Here is a 22,076-nt window from a genome sequence, read left to right as displayed (position 1 = left end):
ATATCAATTAATTCTAACTGTTCTATTGTATTATTTAGGATCTCTGTTGCCTTTTGATTTTCTGTCTAGAAGATCTGCCCATTAATGTGAGTGGGATGTTAATCTCCTACTATTATTGTATTCCCATTGATTTCTCATTTTATGTCTGTTAGTATTTGTTTTATGTGTTCCGGTGCTCCTATATTAGGTGCATATATGTTGATGAGAGTAAAATCCTCTTCTCGTATTAATCCTTTTTGCATTATATAGTGTCCTTCTTTATCATTCTTTATAGCCTTTGCTTTAAAGTCTGTTTTGTCTGATATGAGTATTGCAACTCCTGCTTTCTTGTCATTTCCATTTGCATGAAATATCTTTTTCCATCCCCTCACTTTCAGTCTATGTGTGTCCTTTGCCCTAAGGTGGGTCTCTTGTAGGTAGCATATTGTAGGCTCTTGTTTTTTTATCCAGTCTGACACTCTATGTCTTTTGATGGGAGCATTCAGTCCATTGACCTTTAAGGTAATTATTGATACCTATGTATTTATTGCCATTTTAAACCTTGTTTTCCATTTGATTCTGTTTCTGGGTTGTTCCTTTCTTTTTCTTTTTCTTTCTTTTTTTTTTTTTGTGGTACGCAGGCCTCTCACTGTTGTGGCCTCTCCCGTTGCGGAGCACAGGCTGCGGATGTGCAGGCTCAGCGGCCATGGCACGGGCCCAGCCACTCCGCGGCATGTGGGATCTTCCCGGACTGGACCAGGGCACGAACCCGTGTCCCGGACATGAACCCGTGTCCCCTGCATTGACAGGTGGACTCTCAACCATTGCGCCACCAGGGAAGCCCCATTCTTTTTCTTTTTGTGGTTTGATGATTTCCTTTTATTCTATGCTTGTGTTCTCTTCTTTTTGGTTTTTGTGAATCTATTGTATGTTTTTGATTTGTGGTTTCCCTGTTTTTCAGGTATGTTAGTCCCTTCCTATATCTGCTTGCTTTAGACCGAGTCATATAGGCTCAAACACATTAAAAAAAAAAATCTGCATTTTCTTACTCTCCTTCCCCAAATTTTATGATTTAGATGTCCTATTTTACATCTTCATGTTTATCCTTTTGCTGTTCCTTGTGTTTATCATCACTTTCACAAATAGGTTGTTTTTTTTTTCTTTTTGATCTACGTACTGGCTAATTTAAGTGATTTATGTTCTGATTGTGATTTCCTTCTTCCTATATTTTCCTGCTTCTTCTCTATTTAGAGAAGACCTTTCAATATTTCTTTTAGGAAAGGTTTAGTATTGCTGTATTCTTTTACTTTTTGCTTTTCTGAGAAATTCTTTATTTCTCCTCCTATTCTAAATGATAATCTTGCTGGGTAGAATATTCCAGGTTCCAGATTTTTCCCTTTCAAGACTTTGAATATATTTTGCCACTCCTGCAGTGTTTGTGTAGAGAAATCAGCTGATAGCCTTATGGGGGTTCCCTTGTAATTAACTCTTTGTTTTTCTCTTGCTGCCTTTAGAATCCTCTCTTTAACTTTTGCCATTTTTATTATCATATGTCTTGGTGTAGGTCTGTTTGGGTTCATCTTGTTTGGGACCCTCTGTTCTTCCTGTATCTAGATATCTGTGTCCTTCTTTAGGTTTGGGAAGTTTTCAGCCATAACTTCTTCAAGTACATTTTCAATCCCCTTTTCTCTCTCTCCTCCTTCTGGAATCCCTGTCATGCATAGATTGGCATGCTTTATATTATCCCATAGGTCTCTTATATTGCTTTCATTTTTTTGATTTGGCTTTCTGTCTGCTGTTTTGATTAGGTAATTTCCTTTATCCTATCTTCCAGGTCATTTATTCTTTCTTCTGCATTATTCATTCTGCTATTCATTGCCTTTAACTCAGCTTTCTCCGAGTTAAAGGCAAATGAATTTTCTAATTTTTCTTGGTTCCTCCTTATAGCTTCCAGTCCCTTTTTACAGTAATCTGCATTTCTATCGATAGCCTTTCTTAATTCCTTCAGTATTTTCATTACCTCCTTTTTGAACTTGATGTCTATTAGACTGAAGAGGTATGTTTCATTGTTCCTTCAGGGGAATCTCTTGGTCTTTTAACTGGGGGTGGTTCATTTGCTTCTTCATTTTGCTTATATTTCTCTTACTCTGTGAGTTTAGGAGAAACAATTATCTACTGTAGTCTTGGAGGGCTATTTTATGCAGGAGCATCCCTGTGTAAACTGTGTGGGTTTAATATCTTTTTGGCCCGAGGGCTGTTGTTGGTTTGGATGCCTGCCGTCTCTTTCCTCGGTATGTGCTGGCTGTTATCCCCTTGGTAGTGGGTGTGCAGGTGCGTGGCCTGAACACGCTCCTGGAAGGCAGGGGCAGCTGTTGGTGCCCGGTTCCTGGACCCTCGGCAGCAGGAGCAGTCTGCACCTGCCTCTGGAGTTCGAGACGGCAGTGGACACTTACACCCACCCCTGGAGCATGTGTAGGTGGTGTTCTGCTGCCTGAGAGTGCACACGGAGAAAGAAGCTCCTATGGCAGTCCCGCCCCTCTTCTCGTGCACCTCCCAACAATAGCACCTTCCCTCCCTGGTGGGCCCAGGCTTCTTCCCATACTCCCTCAGTTGTGGTGACCACACCCTAGTCCCCTCAGGCTGTCTCTGCACAGCCAACCCCAGCCCTGTCCCCGGGGTCTGACCTTGGAAGTCTGAGCCTCAGCACGCAGCCCCTGACCACCACAATGCAAGCGTCTGAGGCTGGGGAGTAGACTTCCCAGTGTGTGGAAACCTTTCTTCTTTCACAGCTCCCTCCCAGGGATGCAGGACCTGTCCCAATTCCTTTCTTTCTCTCTTTTTTTTTCTTTTGCCCTACCCAGTTACATAGAGACTTTCTTGCCCTTAGGTCTTCTGCCAGCGTTCGGTACATGTTCTTTGAGAATCGTTCCACATGTAGATGTATTTTCGATGTATTTGTGGGAGAAGGTGAGCTCCACATCCTACTCCTCCGCCATCTTGATCCAATCTTTTGTCATATTTTACATTCCACATATAAGTGTTATCATATGGTATTTGTCTTTCTCTTTCTGACCTATATCACTTAGTATGATAATCTCTAGTTGCATCCATGTTGCTGCAAATGGCATTATTTCATTCTTTTTTATGGCTGAGTAGTATTCTGTTGTGTATATATACCACATCTTCTTTATCCATTCATCTGTTGATGGCCATTTAGGTTGTTTCCATGTCTTGGCTATTGTGAATAGTGCTGCTATGAACACAGGCATGTATGTATCTTTTTGAATTATAGTTTTATCTGGATATATGCCCAGAAGTGGGATTGCTGGATCATATGGTAATTCTATTTTTAGGGTTTTTTTTGCCCCCTGCAGTGGAAGTAGGGAGTCCTAATCACTGGACCACCAGGGAAATCCCTATTTTTAATTTTCTGAGGAACCTCCATACTGTTTTCCACAGTGGCTGCACCAACTTACATTCCCAACAACAGTATAGGAGGGTTCCCTTTTATCCACACCTTCTCCAGCATTTGTTATTTGTAGACTTTTAAAAAGTATTTATTTGGCAATGTCAGGTCTCAGTTGCGGCATGCAGGATCTTTAGGTGCAGCAGGCAAACTCCCAGTTGTGGAATGTGGGATCTAGTTCCCCGACCAGGGATTGAACCCAGGCCCCCCACACTGGGAGCATGGAGTCCTAGCCACTGGACCACCAGGGAAATCACCTTTGTAGACTTCTTCTTTTTTTAATCAGAGGTACCCATGTTATCCATTTTTTTAAACATTTATTTTGGTTGCTTCGAGTCTTAGCTGCAGCACATGGAATCTTCGTTGTGGAATGTGGCATCTTTCATTGTGGCGTGTGGGCTCTTCATTGCAGCACATGGGCTTCTCTAGTTGTGTGTGGGCTCAGTAGTTGCGGCACACAGGCTTAGTTGCCCCGTGGCATGTGGGATTTTAGTTCCCCGACCAGGGATCGAACCTGCATCCCCTGCACTAGAAGGCAGATTTTTTTTGGCGGTACACGGGCCTCTCACTGCTTTGGCCTCTCCCGTTGCGGAGCATAGGCTCCGGACGCGCAGGCTCAGCAGCCATGGCTCACGGGCCCAGCCGCTCCACAGCATGTGGGATCTTCCCAGACCGGGGCATGAACCCATGTCCCCTGCATCGGCCGGTGGACTCTCAACCACTTCACCACCAGGGAAGCCCCTGGAAGGCAGATTCTTAACCACTGGACCATCAGGGAAGTCCCCTGTAGACTTTTTTTTTAATTAATTAATCATTTATTTATTTATTTTTGGTGTGTTGGGTCTTCATTGCTATGCACGGGCTTTCTCTACTCTTCATTGCAGTGTGCGCACTTCTCACTGTGGTGGCCTCTCCTGTTGCAGAGTATGGGCTCCAGGTGCGCGGACCTCAGTCGTCGTGGTGCATGGGCTCAGTAGTAGTGGCTCATGGGCTCTAGAGCGCAGGCTCAGTAGTTGTGGCGCACGGGCTTAGTTGCTCCGCAGCATGTGGGATCTTCCGGGACCAGGGCTCGAACCTGTGTCCCCTGCATTGGCAGGCTGATTCTTTTTTTTTTTTTTTTTTTTTGGTGGTACGCGGGCCTCTCACTGCTTTGGCCTCTCCCGTTGCAGAGCACAGGCTCCGGACGCACAGGCTCAGTGGCCATGGCTCATGGGCCCAGCCACTCCATGGCATGTGGGATCCTCCCAGACCGGGGCACAAACCCATGTCCCCTGCATCGGCAGGCGGACTCGGCAGGCCGATTCTTAACCACTGCCCCACCAGGAAAGTCCCCCCTATAGACTTCTTAATGATTGCCATTCTGACCGGTGTGAGGTGGTACCTCATAGTTTTGGTTTGCATTTCTCTAATAACTAGTGATGTTGAGCATCTTTTCATGTGCCTATTGGCCACCTGTATTTCGTCTTTGGAGACATGTCTATTTAGGTCTTCTGCCCATTTTTTGATTGGGTTGTTTGTTTTTGTTGTTGTTGTTGTTGAGTTGTATGAGCTGCTGATATATTTTGGAAATTAAGCCCTCGTTGTTCACATCGTTTGCAAATATTTTCTCCGATTCCATAGGTTGTTTTTTCTTTTTTTTTTTCCTTCTGTTTGTTTTGATTTGTTTTGTTGGTTTCCTTCACTGTGCAAAAGCTTGTAAGTTTGACTAGGTCCCATATGTTTATTTTTGCTTTTATTTCTATTGCCTTGGGAGACTGACCTAGGAAAACATTGGTACAATGTATGTCAGAGAATGTTTTGCCTATGTTCTCTTCTAGGAGTTTCATGGTATCATGTCTTATGTTTAAGTCTTTAAGCCATTTTGAATTTATTTTTGTGTATGGTATGAGGGTGTGTTCTAACTTCATTGATTTACATGCAGCTGTCCAACTTTCCCAGCACCACTTGCTGAAGAGACTGTCTTTTTCCCATTGTATATTTTTGCCTCCTTTGTTGAAGAGTAATTGACTGGAGGTGCATGGGTTTATCTCTGGGATCTCTGTTCTGTTCCATTGATCCATATGTCTGTTTTTGTGCCAATACCACATTGTTTTGATTACTGTACCTTTATACTATTATCTGAAGTCTGGGAGAGTTATGCCTCCCTTTTTTTCTTCTTCTTCTTCAGGATTGCTGTGGCAATTCTGGGTCTTTTATGGCTCTATATAGATTTTTGGATTATTTGTTGAAGTTTTGTGAAAAATGTCATGGGTAACTTGGTAGGGATCCCATTTAATCTGTAGATTGCTTTGGGTAGTATGGCCATTTAACAATATTAAATCTTCCAATCCAAGAGCATGTGATATCTTTCCATTTCTTTGAATCCTCTTTAATTTCCTTTATTAATGTTTTATAGTTCTCAGTGTATAAGTCTTTCACTTCCTTGCTCAGGTTTATTCCTAGGTATTTTATTTTGGGGGGCACAATTTTAAAAGGTACTGTTTTTGTACATTCCCTTTTTTTTTAAACATCTTTATTATAGTATAATTGCTTTACAATGGTGCCTTAGTTTCTGCTTCATAACAAAGTGAATCAGCTATATGCATACGTATATCCCCATATCCCCTCCCTTTTGCGTCTCCCTCCCACCCTCCTTATCCCACCCCTCTAAGTGGTTGCAAAGCACCGAGCTGATCTCCCTGTGCTATGCAGCTGCTTCCCATTAGCTATCTGTTTTACATTTGGTAGTGTATATATGTCAATGTTACTCTCTCACTTAATCCCAGCTTACCCTTCCCTCTCCCCGTGTCCTCAAGTCCATTCTCTACATCTGCATCTTTATTCCTGTCCTGCCCCTAGGTCCTTCAGAACCTTTTTTTTTTGGATTCAATATATATGTATTCGCATACAGTGTTTGTTTTTCTCTTTCTGACTTACTTCACTCTGTATGACAGACTCTATGTCCATCCACCTCACTACAAATAACTCAATTTCGTTTCTTTTTATGGCTGAGTAATATTCCATTGTATATATGTGCCACATCTTCTTTATCCATTCATCTGTCGATGGACACTTAGGTTGCTTCCATGTCCTGGTTATTGTAAATAGTGCTGCAATGAACATTGTGTACATAACTTTTTGAATTATGGTTTTCTCAGGGTATATGCCCAGTAGTGGGATTACTGGGTCATATGGTAGTTCTATTTTTAGTTGTTTTGTTTTGTTTTGTTTTTTCGCGGTACACGGGCCTTTCACTGTTGTGGCCTCTCCCCTTGCAGAGCACAGGCTCCGGACGCACAGGCTCAGTGGCCATGGCTCACGGGCCCAGCCGTTCCGCGGCATGTGGGATCTTCCCAGACCGGGGCACGAACCCATGTCCCCTGCATCGGCAGGCACACTCTCAACCACTGCGCCACCAGGAAGCCCTATTTTTAGTTTTTTAAGGAACCTCCATACTGTTCTCCATAGTGGCTGTATCAATTTACATTCCCACCAACAATGCTAGAGGGTTCCCTGTTTTCCACACCGTCACCAGCATTTATTGTTTGCAGATTTCTCGATGATGGCCATTCTAACCGTTGCGAGGTGATACCTCATTGTAGTTTTGATTTGCATTTCTCTAATGATTAGTGATATTGAGCATCCTTTCATGTGTTTGTTGGCCATCTGTATATCTTCTTTGGAGAAATGTCTATTTAGGTCTTCTGCCCATTTTTGGATTGGGTTGTTTGTTTTTTTGATATTGAACTGCATGAGATACTTGTATATTTTGGAGATTAATCCTTTGTCAATTGCTTCATTTGCAAATATTTTCTCCCATTCTGAGGGTTGTCTTTTCATCTTGTTTATGGTTTCCTTTGCTGTGCAAAAGCTTTGAAGTTTAATTAGGTCCCATTTGTTTATTTTTGTTTTTATTTCCATTTCTTTAAGAGGTGAGTCAAAAAGGATCTTGTTGTGATTCATGTCATAGAGTGTTCTGCCTATGTTTTCCTCTAAGCCTTTGATAGTGTCTGGCCTAACATTTATGTCTTTAATACAATTTGAGTTTATTTTTGTGTATGGTGTTAAGAAGTGTTCTAATTTCATTCTTTTTCATGTAGCTGTCCAGTTTTCCCAGCACCACTTATTGAAGAGGCTGTCTTTTCTCTCTTACTTCCTTTATCAAAGATAAGGTGACCATATGTGCATGGGTTTATCTCTGGGCTTTCTATCCTGTTCCATTGATCTATATTTCTGTTTTTGTGCCAGTACCATACTGTCTTGGTTACTGTAGCTTTGTAGTATAGTCTGAAGTCTGGGAGCCTGATTCCTCCAGCTCCGTTTTTCTTTCTCAAGATTGCTTTGGCTATTCGGGGTCTCTTGTGTTTCCATACAAATTGTGCAATTTTTTTGTTCTAATTCTGTGAAAAATGCCATTGGTAGTTTGATAGGGGTTGCATTGAATCTGTAGATTGCTTTGGGTAGTATAGTCATTTTCACAATGTTGATTCTTCCAATCCAAGAGCATGGTATATCTCTCCATCTGTTAGTATCATCTTTAATTTCTTTCATCAGTGTCTTATAGATTTCTGCATACAGGTCTTTTGTCTCCTTAGGTAGGTTTATTCCTAGGTATTTTATTCTTTTTGTTGCAGTGGTAAATGGGAGTGTTTCCTTAATTTCTCTTAAAAAAAGAGAACACTTCACAAATTTACATGTCATCCTTGTGCAGGGGCCATGCTAATCTTCTCTGTATCATTCCAATTTTAGTATATGTGCTGCCGAAGCGAGCACTACATTCCCTTCCTAGTGTTTCATTGTTGGTGTAAAGAAATGCAACTGATTCTGAATGTTAATCTTGTATCCTGCTACCTTGTTGAATTCGTTTATAAGTTCTAGTAGTTTTTGTGTGGAGTCTCTAGAGGTTTCTATATATAGTATCATATCATCTGCATGTAATGCCAATTTTATCTCTTCCTTTCCCAGTTGGGTACATTTATTTCTTTTTTTGTCTGATTGCTGTGGCTAGGACTTCCAATACTATGTTGAATAGAAGTGGTGAGAGTGGGAATCCTTGTCTTGTTCCAGATTTTAGCAGGAAGGCTATCAGCTTTGCACCATTTAGTATTATATCGGCTGTGGGTTTGTCATAAATAGCTTGTATTATATTGAGATGTGTTCCCTTTATACGCAGTATGGTAAGAGTTTTTATCGTGAATGGATGTTAAATTTTGTCAAATGCTCTGTCTGCATCTATTAAGATGATCATGTGGTTTTTGTCTTTGTTTGTTTGTTTGTTTATGTGATGTATTACATTGCTTCGCGTATGTTGAAGCATCCTTGTGAACTTGGGATGAACCCACTTGGTCGTGGTTTATGATCATTTTTATGTGTTGTTGGATTCGGTTTGCTAATATTTTGTTGAGAATTTTTGGGGTCCCATAGCTGCCTTCTCTAATTTTCTCCTAATGTCTGGGGCAGATTGAGTGATAAAATGGGTATTTACTAGGACTTGCCCTTCAGGGGAGTCGGGATTAATATTGGTATACTTTCTAAAGGCCTCCACCAAACTGTCCTGGAAGAGGGCCAGATTTTCATCTTTTCCCTGCATTACTTCCTGTGTTGTTCTTCGTCATAACTAACAGTCTTAACAACACACCTTTTCATCCCTTCTATGAAGCAAGTTATCATGTGGCTCCTGTGTTCAAGCCCTCTACCTCCCTGTTGGTAGTCTCAGTGGGAATCTTGGTCAGGGATTGCATCCCCTCCGTAAGGTAGATTATATATCCTTGATTTTGGGCTGCCAGTTTGTTGGCATGTGCCCAGGCTGCACCAAGGATCTGGCTTTCCAAAGGTGCAGCAGGTAGAAAGGAGGACCTGTGTGTCCCCCCAAGTAAGTTCATAGAACATTGTCAACTTGGTGAATTCCTCTATGAACCAACTGGGGTCCTTTGGAAAAACGTCCAAGTTTCTCTTTGCAAGTAGCTAGGTCAGCCATAGGAAAAGGGACGTGGACTCTGATTGTTCCTCCACCACCAGCTGGCACTTCCCTTAAGGGACAGAGTTTGGTATTTGGAGGCTGGTAGGTGGCCCTGCTTCATGTAGTACTGGCTGGACTCACCTCCAGTAATGGAGGACAGGACAAAGCTTGAGGGATAAAGTGGTGGGATTTCCAGCAGCCCAGGAGGGGCGCTTGGGGCAGATGGTCTGGAAACTGTCCCCTCTCAGAACTGGGGGGTGGGGTGGGTAGGAGTTCCTGGTTGTGGACCTCGAGGAGGTAGACTCATAAGGGAATCATTTAAAACATCAAACTCCTGTGGGGGAAAAAGGCACTTTGAAGGGGTGTGAGCCAGGCACACCCAGCAGGAGTTTTTTAGATCTGGATCTTGGAATAGGGTCGTGACCATTTGGATGTGTGGGGCTTCCCCCCATTTACCATTCCTTTTACAAAATACATCCAGCTGCAAGATGGTATTGTTTTGTTTTGTTTTGTATTTTAAATATTTATTTATTTGCTGTGCTGGGTCTTAGTTGCGGCACTCAGGATCTTGTAGTTGTGGCATGCGGGATCTTTAGTGGCGGCATGTGGGCTTTTAGCTGCGGCATATGGGATCTGGTTCCCTGACCAGGGATTGAACCCGGGCCCCCTGCATTGGGAATGCGGAGTCTTCCCCGCTGGACCACCAGGGAAGTCCTAAGATGGTATGGTAATTCAATGACCCATTTTCTGGCCAGATCTCTTGATCCCCCAGTTTGTACTGGGGCCATGGAGTATTGCAAAAGAAAATTAATTTCTTTTTTCTTAAACCATCCTGTCTAAATTCACCCCAGTTAGCTAATATGCATCCTAACGGGGAGTTCTTTGGGGTGTTTGTAGTTGCTTACATTTTTGGTTAGGATGTCATGACGAGCTAGGGACTTCAGTGGATAGACCCCCTCAAGGGGGTGTTGCAGAATTAAGTTTTGAGCATGAGAGAGGCAGCTTCCGGAAGGATAGTTTTCTTCCCATAGCTTGCAGAGCTAGCCCCAGAGAAGGCCTGGTGTACTGAATCCCCCAGATGCTTCTAGACCTCGCAGGTCACCCCAGCTACAGGGCACTGGAGGGACTATCCTGTAAATAAGAAGAGGATTCTGCTCCATTGGTAGGGGTCATGTGGAGCCCGTTAGAAGACACAGGATTGATTGATTGATTGATTTAATTTTTGGCTGCTTTGGGTCTTCGTTGCTGCACGTGGGATTTCTTCTAGTTGCGGTAAGCAGGGGCTGCTCTTCATTGTGGTGCGTGGGCTTCTCATTGCAGTGGCTTCTCTTGTTGCGGAGCAGGGGCTCTAGGCGTGCAGGCTTCAGTAGTTGTGGCACGCGGGCTCAGTAGTTGTGGCGCACGGGCTTAGTTGCTCTGCGGCATGTGGGATCTTCCCGGACCACGGCTCGAACCCGTGTCTCCTGCATTGGCAGGTGGAGTTTTAACCACTGCGCCACCAGGGAAGCCTGAAGACGCAGGATTTAGACCACTGAAGAATTCTGTGATCAGCTGGCCATGTCTGCCATGGGTGGAACATGGGACAGATGAGGTGTGATGGCTGTATGTTTGCAGCCCTTCGTTGTACAGTCGGGGAAACTGAGGTCCAGAAAGCAACTCTCCTAAGACCACAGAGCAAATTAGAGACTAACTGCTTCTCCTTTCCTTCAAGTGGTGATTTCCTTAGGGCAAATTCCCAGGAACAGGACTGCCGGGTCGAAGGTCATGCATATTTTTAGGCCTTTTAACATAAGCAGGTAAAACGCCTTCAGAAAGCATCTCCAGGTCCACGTCCTTGGCGGGTTGTGAGGCAGTTATACTTGTGACCCAGCCCTACTCTGGAAGCCGTTATACTTGCGCCCTGGGACAAAGCCCCTGGAATCCCCCTGAGATAGAAGGACTCACCTGTACACACATCAGGCCTCACCCTTCCCTCTGCGGGGACTCAGGGGTAGGCAAGCCAGCCCTGCCCTCCTGTAGTCTCATGGGGGCCCCACAGCTAGACAAACCCTTAGAGCACTGGTTAGGGGGTAGTGGGCACAGCGAAGGTACTTAAGTCAATCTGGGGAGGGGCGGCTTCCTGGAAGAGGCAATGCTAGGCCAGGTAGGAGGCAGCTGGCTGGGGACAGAAGGGAGAGTCGGTGCAGTCAGGCCTTGGGGTAGCCTTGTCCTGAAGCCTCCCTGGGGCTGAGCCTGATCCCAGAATGGAGCACTCCAATTCCATCATTCCTTCCCAGGCAAGGGTTGGGGTGTGGGCGGCCCCTCCCCACACCCAAGTTATTAAACTTCCCTGGGCCTCAGTTGCCACACTCACAGTAAAATGGGAACCTGGTAGAGGAGTTTGGAGAGCTTGTGTGAGGTCTTCAGCTTTGAGCAGGGGTCACTACTGGCCCCAGATACCCAGGAGGCAGAATTCTCCTTGGTGGGGGAGCGTGGCTGAGCCCACTGGCCGCTGCCTGAGGCCCTAGGACTCCCCCCAGTCCAGAGTTCAGGCTCAGAGAGCAGTATTCAGAGTCGTACTGGCAGAGGAGAGAGGCCTGAGACCACCTTCCTGAGGGCTTGCCCACACCCCCTTCCCCGCTCTCTGCCCTCTGTCCCCTGAGACCCAGCTCTGGGGCAGAGTGGCCCAGCACCCTGCTCCTTGCACCCACCTGCAGGGTCACCAGACTGTGTTCCCCACCTTCAAGGCAGCACGTCCACCCCCTCGGTCCTCCTCCGGCTGGGGCACACCCTGCAGTGTGGCTGCTTGGGCAGTGCCTGAAAGTGCATCCCGGGGGCCTTACCCCAGTGGAGTGAGGTCCTTGGAATCCACTCCCAGCCCAGGGCCAGCGGCTCTGAGGGTGTCTGGGAGCTCCCCCCGCCCCCTGCCCTGCCCAGCAGGCACACCCAATAACAGCTGCTGCTCCCATTCTCCCCGGGGCCTGGTGGCTCAGACAAGTCACTTCCACACCTGCTGAGACAGGTATCTCTATTATCCCCACTGAGTGAGGCTCAGAGAAGTGAGGGGTCACTTCTGAAGGTGGGACTGCAAACCAGTCTGCAAAGCCAGACTCTCTGCTAGGCCACAGAACTTACCCCACTGGGACGCGGCTGTATGTGATACCTCCCTGGCTCAGCTGTTACCAGAGCTGTGGTTCATGAGACATCTCTGATCATGGCCACAGCCCCCAAGGAGGGAATGGACTCATGGTGTAGAGGTGGCAGCTGAGGCCCAGAGAGGACAGAGCTGTCCCTGGATCACACAGCTTAGAGCCACTCACCAAGCCCAGGGCAGCAGTGGGCGCACACCTACATGGAGGCTCTCAGGAGTCTTGGGGCCGAGGGATGGTGCTATCAGAGCATTGTGTGTTCTCCTCAGAGTGACCCTTCATGGGAGGTCAGAGGCTGAGGACAGAGTGGAGTCCCCTCCCAGAACCCTTGAGTCAGATGAGGTGACTATTTGGGATCCTGTTGACTAATAGACCATGGTATGTCTGGCCTAGCAGGTGTTATACAAGAACTCGGGGTGTCTGAACTGGGAGCAGCCCTCAGTGAGTCCAGCCAGTGTGCATAGCTGGGAGACTGGGGTCCAGAGGGTGTAGGAACCTAGCTGCAGGCCCGCTGACCTTTGGGGCCAGAGCTGGAGCCAGAATCCAGAGCCTCAGCCTCCCAGCCCTGCTGAGGAACACTCGGGCAGCTGTGCCTCTCCCTTGAGCCTCAGTAGCTTAGTATAGGCCCAGCATGGGCAGGTGCTGACCACTGCTGGGGCCTGAGCCTGGGGCAGAGCCTGGAGACTTAGGGCTGTGTTGGAGCTGCGACCCCACCTAGAGCCAGAAGTTGCCTGAAGCCCCATCCCCCCAACCCCCGCCTTACCCTGATGGCAGCTGCAGCGGATCATTTAGGGATTCTAGGAACCCCCAGTGTCATCAGGCCAGGCTCCCACTTCTGTCCTCAGGCATCTTGAGGCAGCCTCAACCTCTGTTCCTTGGAGGGACACAGTTCAGAGGCTGCCTTGGAATCGAAGGAGGTTGAAACTGTGATCAGAGCCCAGGTCTCGGTCTGGAGTTATAGCAGGGGCTCAGCCCTTAACCCCCTCCCAGGGTCCTGGGCTTGAGTGGGCTGGGGGACCAGGGATTCTGAGACTGGAGGTCAACAAGATGGGCAGCTGGGACAGAAGCGGCCCTTGGCCAGGTTTGGGAGGGAGAACATCCACCTCTACTCCCAGGCTGAGCCTGGCAGCCTCTACCCAGGGCAGTGGCCCCACCCCCACATGTTCCTGGGAGTCTAGACTGGGGTGGGTAGTGTACAGGGCGGGCATGCTCTGGGGAGGGCAGGGCCAGGCATTTCCTGCTGCCGGGTGCCAGGCTCCAGTCCCCTGAAGGGGTGATTCTTTAGTCTTAGAGGAAGTGAGGCAGGGCAAATGGGCAGTGTGTGTGCAGTGCCGCCGGGCCCGGTGGGGCAGGGTTGGGCGGACAGGCAGCTGTAGGAACCAGAGAGCAGGCCCGGCCCTGCAGGTCCCCTGCAGCCATATACACAGTATCTGCCCTCGACAGCCAGCCTGTTGCCCAGCACCCGAGTAGGGTCACCTGGAGACCAGAGCCCTGTGGTGACCAGCCCCAGACTCCGGCTCCCTCCTCCCCAGTTGCTGAGGCTCTGCTGCTCACCTGCTATGTGGCTTAGAGTGGTCACTTCACCCTGAGTCTCAGGGTTCTCCTCTGTGGAGTGGGGAAAACTGTGGTACCCATGTGCCCCTGACTTTCTCCCGCCCCAGCATTAGGAACCCACCCTCCCAGTTTGTCCCACTCTTGGGTCCTGGGGAAGGAGTCCACCAGGGTAGAGCCTATCTCCTCCTTGAGCAGAAGGGGCGTTCCAGTCCCAGACTGGCTGCTTGAATGGTTTATGTCACGCAGACGTCCCCAGGGGTGACCCCCCAAGCCCTCTGGCCTTGGCTGAGCTACCTGCCTCCCCACCCTCTGGTGGCCCCCAGCAATTGGAGCCCCCATGCACTCCACTGGGGGATGAGTTACCAACACCATGGCTGCCTGTGGGCACCCGCCACAAGGCCACCACCCTGTCCCACAGCCCTGCTTCTGAGGCTGTGCCTGGGGCCCCTGATGTCTGGATTCTCGGGCTTCTGTCTGAGACAGCTCTGACCTCAGGGGGTAGGAGGTGCAGTTTCTGTCTTGATCCCCAGACTGGGACCTCTTCCCTAAGGCTCCACTGCTTTCCCTCTTAGGAAGCCCCAGCAAACGCTGGCCAAGTGGAGAAGGGAGGAAGCCTGCCGGCTCAGGGCTCCAATTCCCCAGTCCCTAACAAAAGGAGGCAGAAGACAGGGCTGTGTGTGGGGAGAGTCTGTCCTGGGTAGAGCCCTGGCCCCCCTGGCCTCTTGGCCAAGTGCTCTTGGGGGGGAGGCTAGCTCAAGGATGAACAGAAGTGGCCTTCAGCTAGCTCCCACCACAGAAGGTCACTGCGAGCAGAGGCTAAGCAGGCGCCTGGTGAGGACTCAGACCAAGAGACCTCCTCTGCGTTCTCCACTCCATGGGCCAGGGGCTCCTCCCCACTTTGGTGCTCTCACTAGGGGCTGGGTGCTGGCTGTGGGCAGGAGCAGAAGCGGAAAGTTTTACCCCTCAGGGTCAGGGTAGCAGATCATCTCACCCAGCCCCCTTCCCACAGATAGGAAGACCAGGACTCAGGAAGGGAAGGATGGGGGCAGAGCCTGCTGTCCTCGTAGGTCCTTAGAGCGTGGCTCTGGCGCAGCTTTTGCTGAGCCCAAAAGGTAAGGAAGGCGAGGAGGGTCTCCGGATGGATGTGGCTGGGCCGAACCGGGAGAAAGTGCTGGGCTCTGGCCGGGCTGGGCAGCCAGCCTCCCTGCCCGGGGCCTGGGCTGTGTGGGGGCAACAGGGCTCAGGCCGGAGGGCTGTTGATGCAGCCCAACAATGATGAAATGGCCCCTTTGTCCCACGGCGCCAAAGTTTCTGTGACTGGAGGAGGCGTGACGTGAAAGGGTCATTGTTCCCACTTGGGCAGCCACTCAGGGAGCTGGAGGACCGGCCCAGGGTCGGCTTCCTGCCAAGGCTGCAGCCCTGCCTGCTGCTGTGTCACTCATGGTGTCCTGGGCTCCCGGCCTCCTACCCATGGCCAGCTCCCTCCCTGGGGCCATCCGGAGCCACAGGTACCCAGCAAAGGTGTCCCCCTCCCTCCCCCTCCCTCCCCCTCTCTCCTCTGGTCTGGAACCATGATGTTACAGTGTTGGGGGCTGGGCTCTGCTCTTCATGCACGTGAACCCTGCTGGGCAGGATGCCTGGGTGCCAGGAGAGCTTGCGGGGAAAGCAGGTATTTTGTCCTGGGGCGAGGAAACATGCCTGACTTCACATCCCAAGGCTCTGGCCTTCGGGGACCCCACCCTGAACCTTGCAGATTAGGGGAGAGAGGCCCAGAGAAGGGAACTGGGTGGCCCTAGGCCACACAGCATTAGCTAGTCTGTTAACACCCAGGCTAGACCTACCTCCCCACAAGTCCCCACACCTGATGGACCTCCACTCTCTCTGGACACCTGAAGCTCCCTCTTTGCCAGCTCCCACCCGTTTCCTGCCCCTCTAATCCATTCTCGCCTGAGCAATCCATCCCCCACCCCAGACTACGATCTTTCCAAAACCCAAACCTGATCAGGTCCCTCCTTGGCTTCAAACCTGCCGTGTCCTCCCACATCCAGAGAAAGTTTCAGTTCTTGTGCTGGCATTCAAGGCCCTCACTGTGCTATAGCAGCCAAGAGTGAGAGGCCCTTTTGTAGAGACTGGAGTCTCCCTCAGCCCGTGTGGGGATGCTAACCAAGTAAAGGCCCTTTTATCTTCCGGGGGTCAGCCTCCACTCCTTTGCTCCCACAGGTCCTGCCCCCTGCAGTGCACCTCTCCCCTCCTCCTCCAGGTCCAACTGCCCCTGGCCTCTGCGGCTCAGGTGAAGAGCCAGGAGGCTGGGCAGGGTGATCCATGGCTGGTTCAGGCTCAAGCTGGAGGCCCCTTATCCCCACCCCAGGTGGCCCCGCTGGCTCCAGTGCCCAGAACTCCTCCCCGTCTCTCCACTGCCCCCAGCAGCTGGCATCAGGCTCAGCCTGACCCAGGCTAATTAAACCCTCCCCCAACCCAGAGGAGGCTTTGGCTCCAGCTCTAGGCTTCTTTCCCTGGAGGGACAGAGCTAATTAACCGAGAGGGTTTAATTAATCAATTAGCGTGGCCTCCAGACCCCTCCACTTAGCCAATGTAGTGGCAGATATTTATAAACAGGAGCTCTGGCTGGAACTAGAGGGGAGGGCAGGCGACCATGGTGGGCACAGAGGCAGGGAGAACAGGGGCTGCAGAGGCCAGAGATCCTGTCAGTCCCACCTCCTCAGCATTTCCAGAGGCAGATGCAGAATCAGCAACACCTGGACACGTGAGGACGTGTACTCTGGGGACACATGCAACATCTCTGTGTGCGCAGGTCACACAGGCCTGACATCCAGAGCTGGGCAAGTTCCCAGAGGTGCCTCAGACAGTGGCCAGAGGGATGATGATGCCCAGCTGGACCCAGCGTCCTGACAAGCAAAGCCTCCAGGGAATGGGGCTGCACAGAGGGCCATGGGAGCCAGAGGAGGTGCCAGAACCTCAGCTGGGGGAAGAGGCTTGAAGGACTTCCTGGAGGAGGAGGCATTTGAGCCAAGCTCAGGGAAAGAGTAGGCAGAGGTAGCCATTTGACAGGAGCGGTGGGTGATGAAGAGTATTCAAGGGGAGGAAATAGCAGGGGCAAAGGCCTGGATGCAGGAACAGCAGAAGCTCCATCTTTACCACAAGATGTCTCCTTCTCTGGGAAGCCTCCCTGACACCTTACCTTTTAGAATTGGGTGTCCCTGAGTCTCTGCCCCTCCAGCCTTTGCAATCTGGGACAGCCTGGACTCAACACTCCCTCCCAAACCTCCCGAGGTGATGCCAGCTCTCCTCCTCTGCCTCCCCTGCCCAGCCTGGCCCAGGGAACCCACAGATGAATTGTAATCCCTTCAGAAAGGGGGTTACAGGCTCCGTCCCTCAAGATGCTGCTCCTAGGGTTGGCACCGGTGGGAGCCCAGGTGGTGTTGGGATTGGGAGGGGTCAAAGACCCCAAAGCCACCATGGACCTCTCAAGCCTGGGATATTTGAGAGTGTTAATGAGTCCAAGCTTGTACTGCTCACTGCATGACAGGCCAGTAAATCGAGAGACAAGTTGTTGGGGCAAGGAATAACGACTTTATTGAGAAAGCCAGCATACTGAGAAGATAGTGGACTAATGTCCCAAAGAACCACCTTACCAGAGTTGGAATTCAGGCTTCTTTCATGTTAAAAGGGGGAGGGGGTGTGGTTGGTTGGTGCAAACTTCTTGGTGTCAGAATCCTTCCTTCTTGCGTCTGTCCACTTAGCCCAGGTTCCTGTAAACCTCCAACAAGACAAATGTTATTCTCTGTTCTGCAACCTTTTATCTCTACATGAATGGAAAAGTGTTATACCTTTGAAAGTCAGAGCCTTGAGAATGGGCTGTCCTATATATTTCAGGCTACAGGCAACATTCTTAACTTGTAGCAAAAGTAATAGAAGTCAAAGGTTAGAGTAAAAGAAACAGGTCCAATACGGAGGCAGATTTGTTCTTCACTATGACAAGAGCAAGTATTCCAGAGTCAGCCAGACGTGCACCCAGACCCCAGTGCAGACCCTTCTCAACTTGCTCTCCTCGTCTGCCCCCTGGGGACAATCAGCACCCCCCTCCTAGGGCTTCAGGGAGGATTAAACGAGTTCATCATGTAAAGCCAGAGGGACTCGCACTGGTGGGAATGTAAATTGATAGAACCACTATGGAGAACAGTATGGAGGTTCCTTAAAAAACTAAAAATAGAACTACCATACGACGCAGCAATCCCACTACTGGGCATATACCCTGAGAAAACCATAATTCAAAAAGAATCATGTACCACAGTGTTCACTGCAGCTCTATTTACAATAGCCAGGACATGGTTTTCATATCTGTAAAAGAACTCGAAATGTGCATCAGATACCATTATCTGGGTACTTCAATTAGCAATAATCGCGCCTCAGATAAACCTCATTGGCTACAATACTGCCACTGTGCAAAGCTATCTGGGTACTTCAGAGAGGGCCTACAGCAGAGGATATGGAGGAGGGGTCTGTCCCAGGAAGGCCCCATAGGGTCCTGCCAGGTTACACTGGGACCCTGTGTTCACACCATGGGTGCTGCCTCCCATGAGGCTCAAGTGCTGCTGGTCCTGCGGTTGTGTCCTTCTCTCCGCCTCTCCTCCCATGCTACAATGGTCCAGTCCCCACCACCCACTGTGACCATGCTAGCCTCCTCAACGTCCCCTGTCCTGAACACTTGCCCCTCAGCCTGTTCTCCACTCAGAAACTAGTGTTTTTTAATTTTTTAATCAATATTTTTAAAAGTGAAGCATTGTTGATTTACACTGCTATGTTAATTTCTGCTGTACAGCAAAGTGATTGTTATATATACATTCTTTTTTTTAATATTCTTTTCCATTATGGTTTATCATAGGATATTGAATACAGTTCTCTGTGCTATACAGTAGGACCTGTTGTTTATCCACTCTCTCTATAAAAGCTTACATCTGCTAACCCCAAACCCCCACTCCATCCCTCCTCCAACCCCCTCTCCCTTGGCAACCTCCAGTCTGTTCTCTGTGTCCGTGATTCTGTTTCATAGATAGGTTCATTTGTGCCATATCTTAGATTCCACATATAAGTGATACCATATGGTATTTGTCTTTCTTTGTCTGAATTACTTCATTTAGTATGATGATCTCTAGTTGTGTCCATGTTGCTGCAAATGGCATTATTTCATTCTTTTTTATGGCTGAGTAGTATTCCATTATGTATATGTACTACATCTTCTTTATCCATTCACCTGTTGTTGGACATTTAGGTTGTTTCCATGTGTTGGCTATTGTGAATAGTGCTGCTATGAACATAGGGGTGCATGTATCTTTTTGAATTCTAGTTTTGTCTGGATATATGCCCAGGGGTAGGAATGATGGATCATATGGTAATTCTATTTTTAGTTTTCTGAGGAACCTCCATACTGTTTTCCACAGTGGCTGCACCAACTTACGTTCTGGGGGATCTTTCTAGTGACAACTATAACTTAACTATAACTGTCTATAGTGACAACTATAACTGTCATGTCTAGTGACAGCGATGGGCTTAAAGCTATTTAGGGGCTCCCCTGTTCTCTGGACCACCCCCCTCCACCCCCCTGCTGGCCCATCCAGCCCTGAAGAAGGGGCTGCAGCCCCTCTTTACTTGCAGCAGGGATGGAAGGGCCCTGGGACTGGAGGAGGAGGTGTGGCTGTAGAGGGGTGGATGGAGATCCTACAGATGCACAGAAGCCACAAGGTAGATGATGCCCCCTGGAGGTATGCGATGGAGCAGACCTGGGAAGGGGGCTGCCTTTCTGAGCAAAGGGGGTTGGGCAGAGGCTGGAGTCCCCTGTTGCCTGTCAGGGCTCATCTGGCCCAGCCAGAGACAATGGCTCTGAGGCCTCATCTTACCTCTGGGGAGTTGCTAATGATGGTCTTTAATGGCCTTGCCTGGGAAGGGATGACCTCACAGGGCCACACCCTGATGAGAGGAGGCTGGAGTCAAGAGGCAGGCGGCTCCTCCATCACTGTGAGACCTGCTTGGGCTTGTCTTGTCTGAAGAATGAGGGGGCAGTGTGTGTGCACTCGTGTATCTGGTCCTTCGCGTGGCCAGAGGGAGAAGGCTCCCAGCCCGATGGGGGAGGCAGGACCTGGGTGAAAAGTCTCAGGGCAGCAGGGTGGGGAGGCCTTGCTTCTACTCAGCGTCTCTGGCTTCTGTTAAGGGTTTGGGTGTGGGTGCCAGTGTTCCCGGCCACATCCGTGCTGAGGCAGAGGGTCTGCCCGCTGCACACATAGTATCCAGGGGCAGGCCTGCGTGTACCAGGTGGTGGCGGCAGCAGGGGTGGGAGCAGGTTCCAGCACAGGCTTGCTGCCTGTCCCCGCCCTGCCGCATTCATCAGGGATGACTATGTTTGCACTCTGGGGAGGGGTCCTGTGGAGGTGGCCCCTCTCCTGAGGGCAGCCTCCCCCTCCCCTGGGCTCGGAGCAGGACCACTCTAGGGAAATGTTCATCTCTTTTATGGTGTCCTTGTCAGACCCCCTTCAGGGTGACTCCTCCACAGTGCTACAAGTTCTTTCTCGTGTCCAGCCTTAGTCACTCTTGCTGTTGCACCTGATTCATTTATCAGAGGACAAGTTGAGGGCCCCATTATCCTGCCACCCAGTCTGACATCACTGAACTTCCCTCGGGCATGTTCCCACTACTGGGACAGCCCAGTCGGCACAGGAAATGGCTGCTGGATGAATGTGCAAGTGAGTGAGTGACTGAATGAGTGGCTCAGATCCTCCTCCCATGAGAATGCTAAGCAGTGGCTAAGAAGTGGGTGAGGGGGTCCTGGGGGCCTGGGCTGAGATGCAGACAGAAATGGGGACCCAAAGGGAGGCAGAAGGAGGGTCAGGAGGAAAGAGATGGGACTGAGGGCACAGAGATGAAGCAGAGGCAGCCGAGAGCCAGGTGTCCTCGAGCCCCACTGGCATCCAAGGCCTCAGCCAAAGATGGCCTGGGACGGACAGGGCCCGTGGGGGGGAACAGCACGGCCAAAACAAGGGGGAAGAACAGGGGCTCAGAGTGAGGGACCATGAGGCAGGAACCTGGGACCCAGGGCGGGGACAGCAGTCTAGCATGACCTAGACCAAGGTCAGAGCAAGGACCCGGGGCTCCAGCCACCCAGCCATGACCTATCCCTCTGCCCCCACCAGAAGGAAGCTGCAGGGAACCTCAGCCAGGCATGGTAGTGAGGTGGGAGTTTCTACAGGTGAGGACACCAAGGGTCAGAGGCCACCTGGCCTAAGGCTGCATAGGAGGTAAAGTCCCTCAGTGCTCGGTTGGAGGGGCCAGCTCAGGAGGAGACTGCGGCTCCCACCTCCGAGCCTGTGCTTGGGCACGGTGGCACTGCCAGGCACTTACTCGGCCTGTCGAGGGCCCAGCCCCCCGCCCAGCACCCGCGGGCTTCCCCAGCCCTGGCCGAGGGCAGCGAGGGAACAAAGGTCCAGTCTCTGCCTGCTCAGGCCCCCACCCCCTTGCCCGCCCCTGGCACAGAAGGACCAGGGCCCTGAGGGAGCCCAAGAGCCAAAGCAGCCCCCGCCCCTTTGCCGACACTGAGAACCCCCTTCCTCCCCCTCCCACGGGCCTGCTGGCTGCACTGCAGTGTCCCCCCTTCTAAAGATGGGAAGGCTGAGTGAGAGGGCAGAGGAGCTGGCAGCCACACAGCTGGGATTCGAGCCCACCTAGCCCTCCTCATAAGCGTGAGGGTGTGACTGTTCCCGTTGGATGTAACTCACGGGGAGAGATGGGGCAGGGACAGAGACGGCAGAGCCTAGATGGCCCAAAGGGGAGTGCTGGGGAAGGGGCTGAATTGCTCTCACTTTTCCGGCCCTGCCCACCTACCTGCCACCCAGGGCCAGTCCAGTGCTGGTCACAGCAGAAGGGATAAAGCCAGGGGAGAGGCAGAGATGGGGAAACGGAGTCAGCACCCAGGTCCCCCTAAGTTCATGACCGGGGCTCACTC

At 50.1% G+C, this 22,076-nt stretch overlaps 1 long non-coding RNA gene, 1 other non-coding gene and 1 pseudogene across 9 annotated transcripts in view; 1 reads left to right on the top strand and 2 right to left on the bottom strand.

Moving 5' to 3' along the window:
- LOC116761885 overlaps positions 1-22,076 on the top strand; it is a 74,654-nt gene that overhangs the window by 50,213 nt on the left and 2,365 nt on the right. The window lies entirely within an intron of this gene.
- On the bottom strand, positions 8,091-8,197 carry LOC116762989. Its single transcript, XR_004352406.1, has one exon. It is a non-coding gene; the product is annotated as a U6 spliceosomal RNA (small nuclear RNA).
- Positions 18,339-18,536, bottom strand: LOC116762982 (annotated as a pseudogene).

This window comes from Phocoena sinus, chromosome 11 (assembly GCF_008692025.1).
Source record: "Phocoena sinus isolate mPhoSin1 chromosome 11, mPhoSin1.pri, whole genome shotgun sequence".
NCBI lineage: Eukaryota > Metazoa > Chordata > Mammalia > Artiodactyla > Phocoenidae > Phocoena > Phocoena sinus.
Note: the sequence above shows the minus strand (reverse complement) of the source record. Positions and strands in the feature narration are given on the sequence as shown.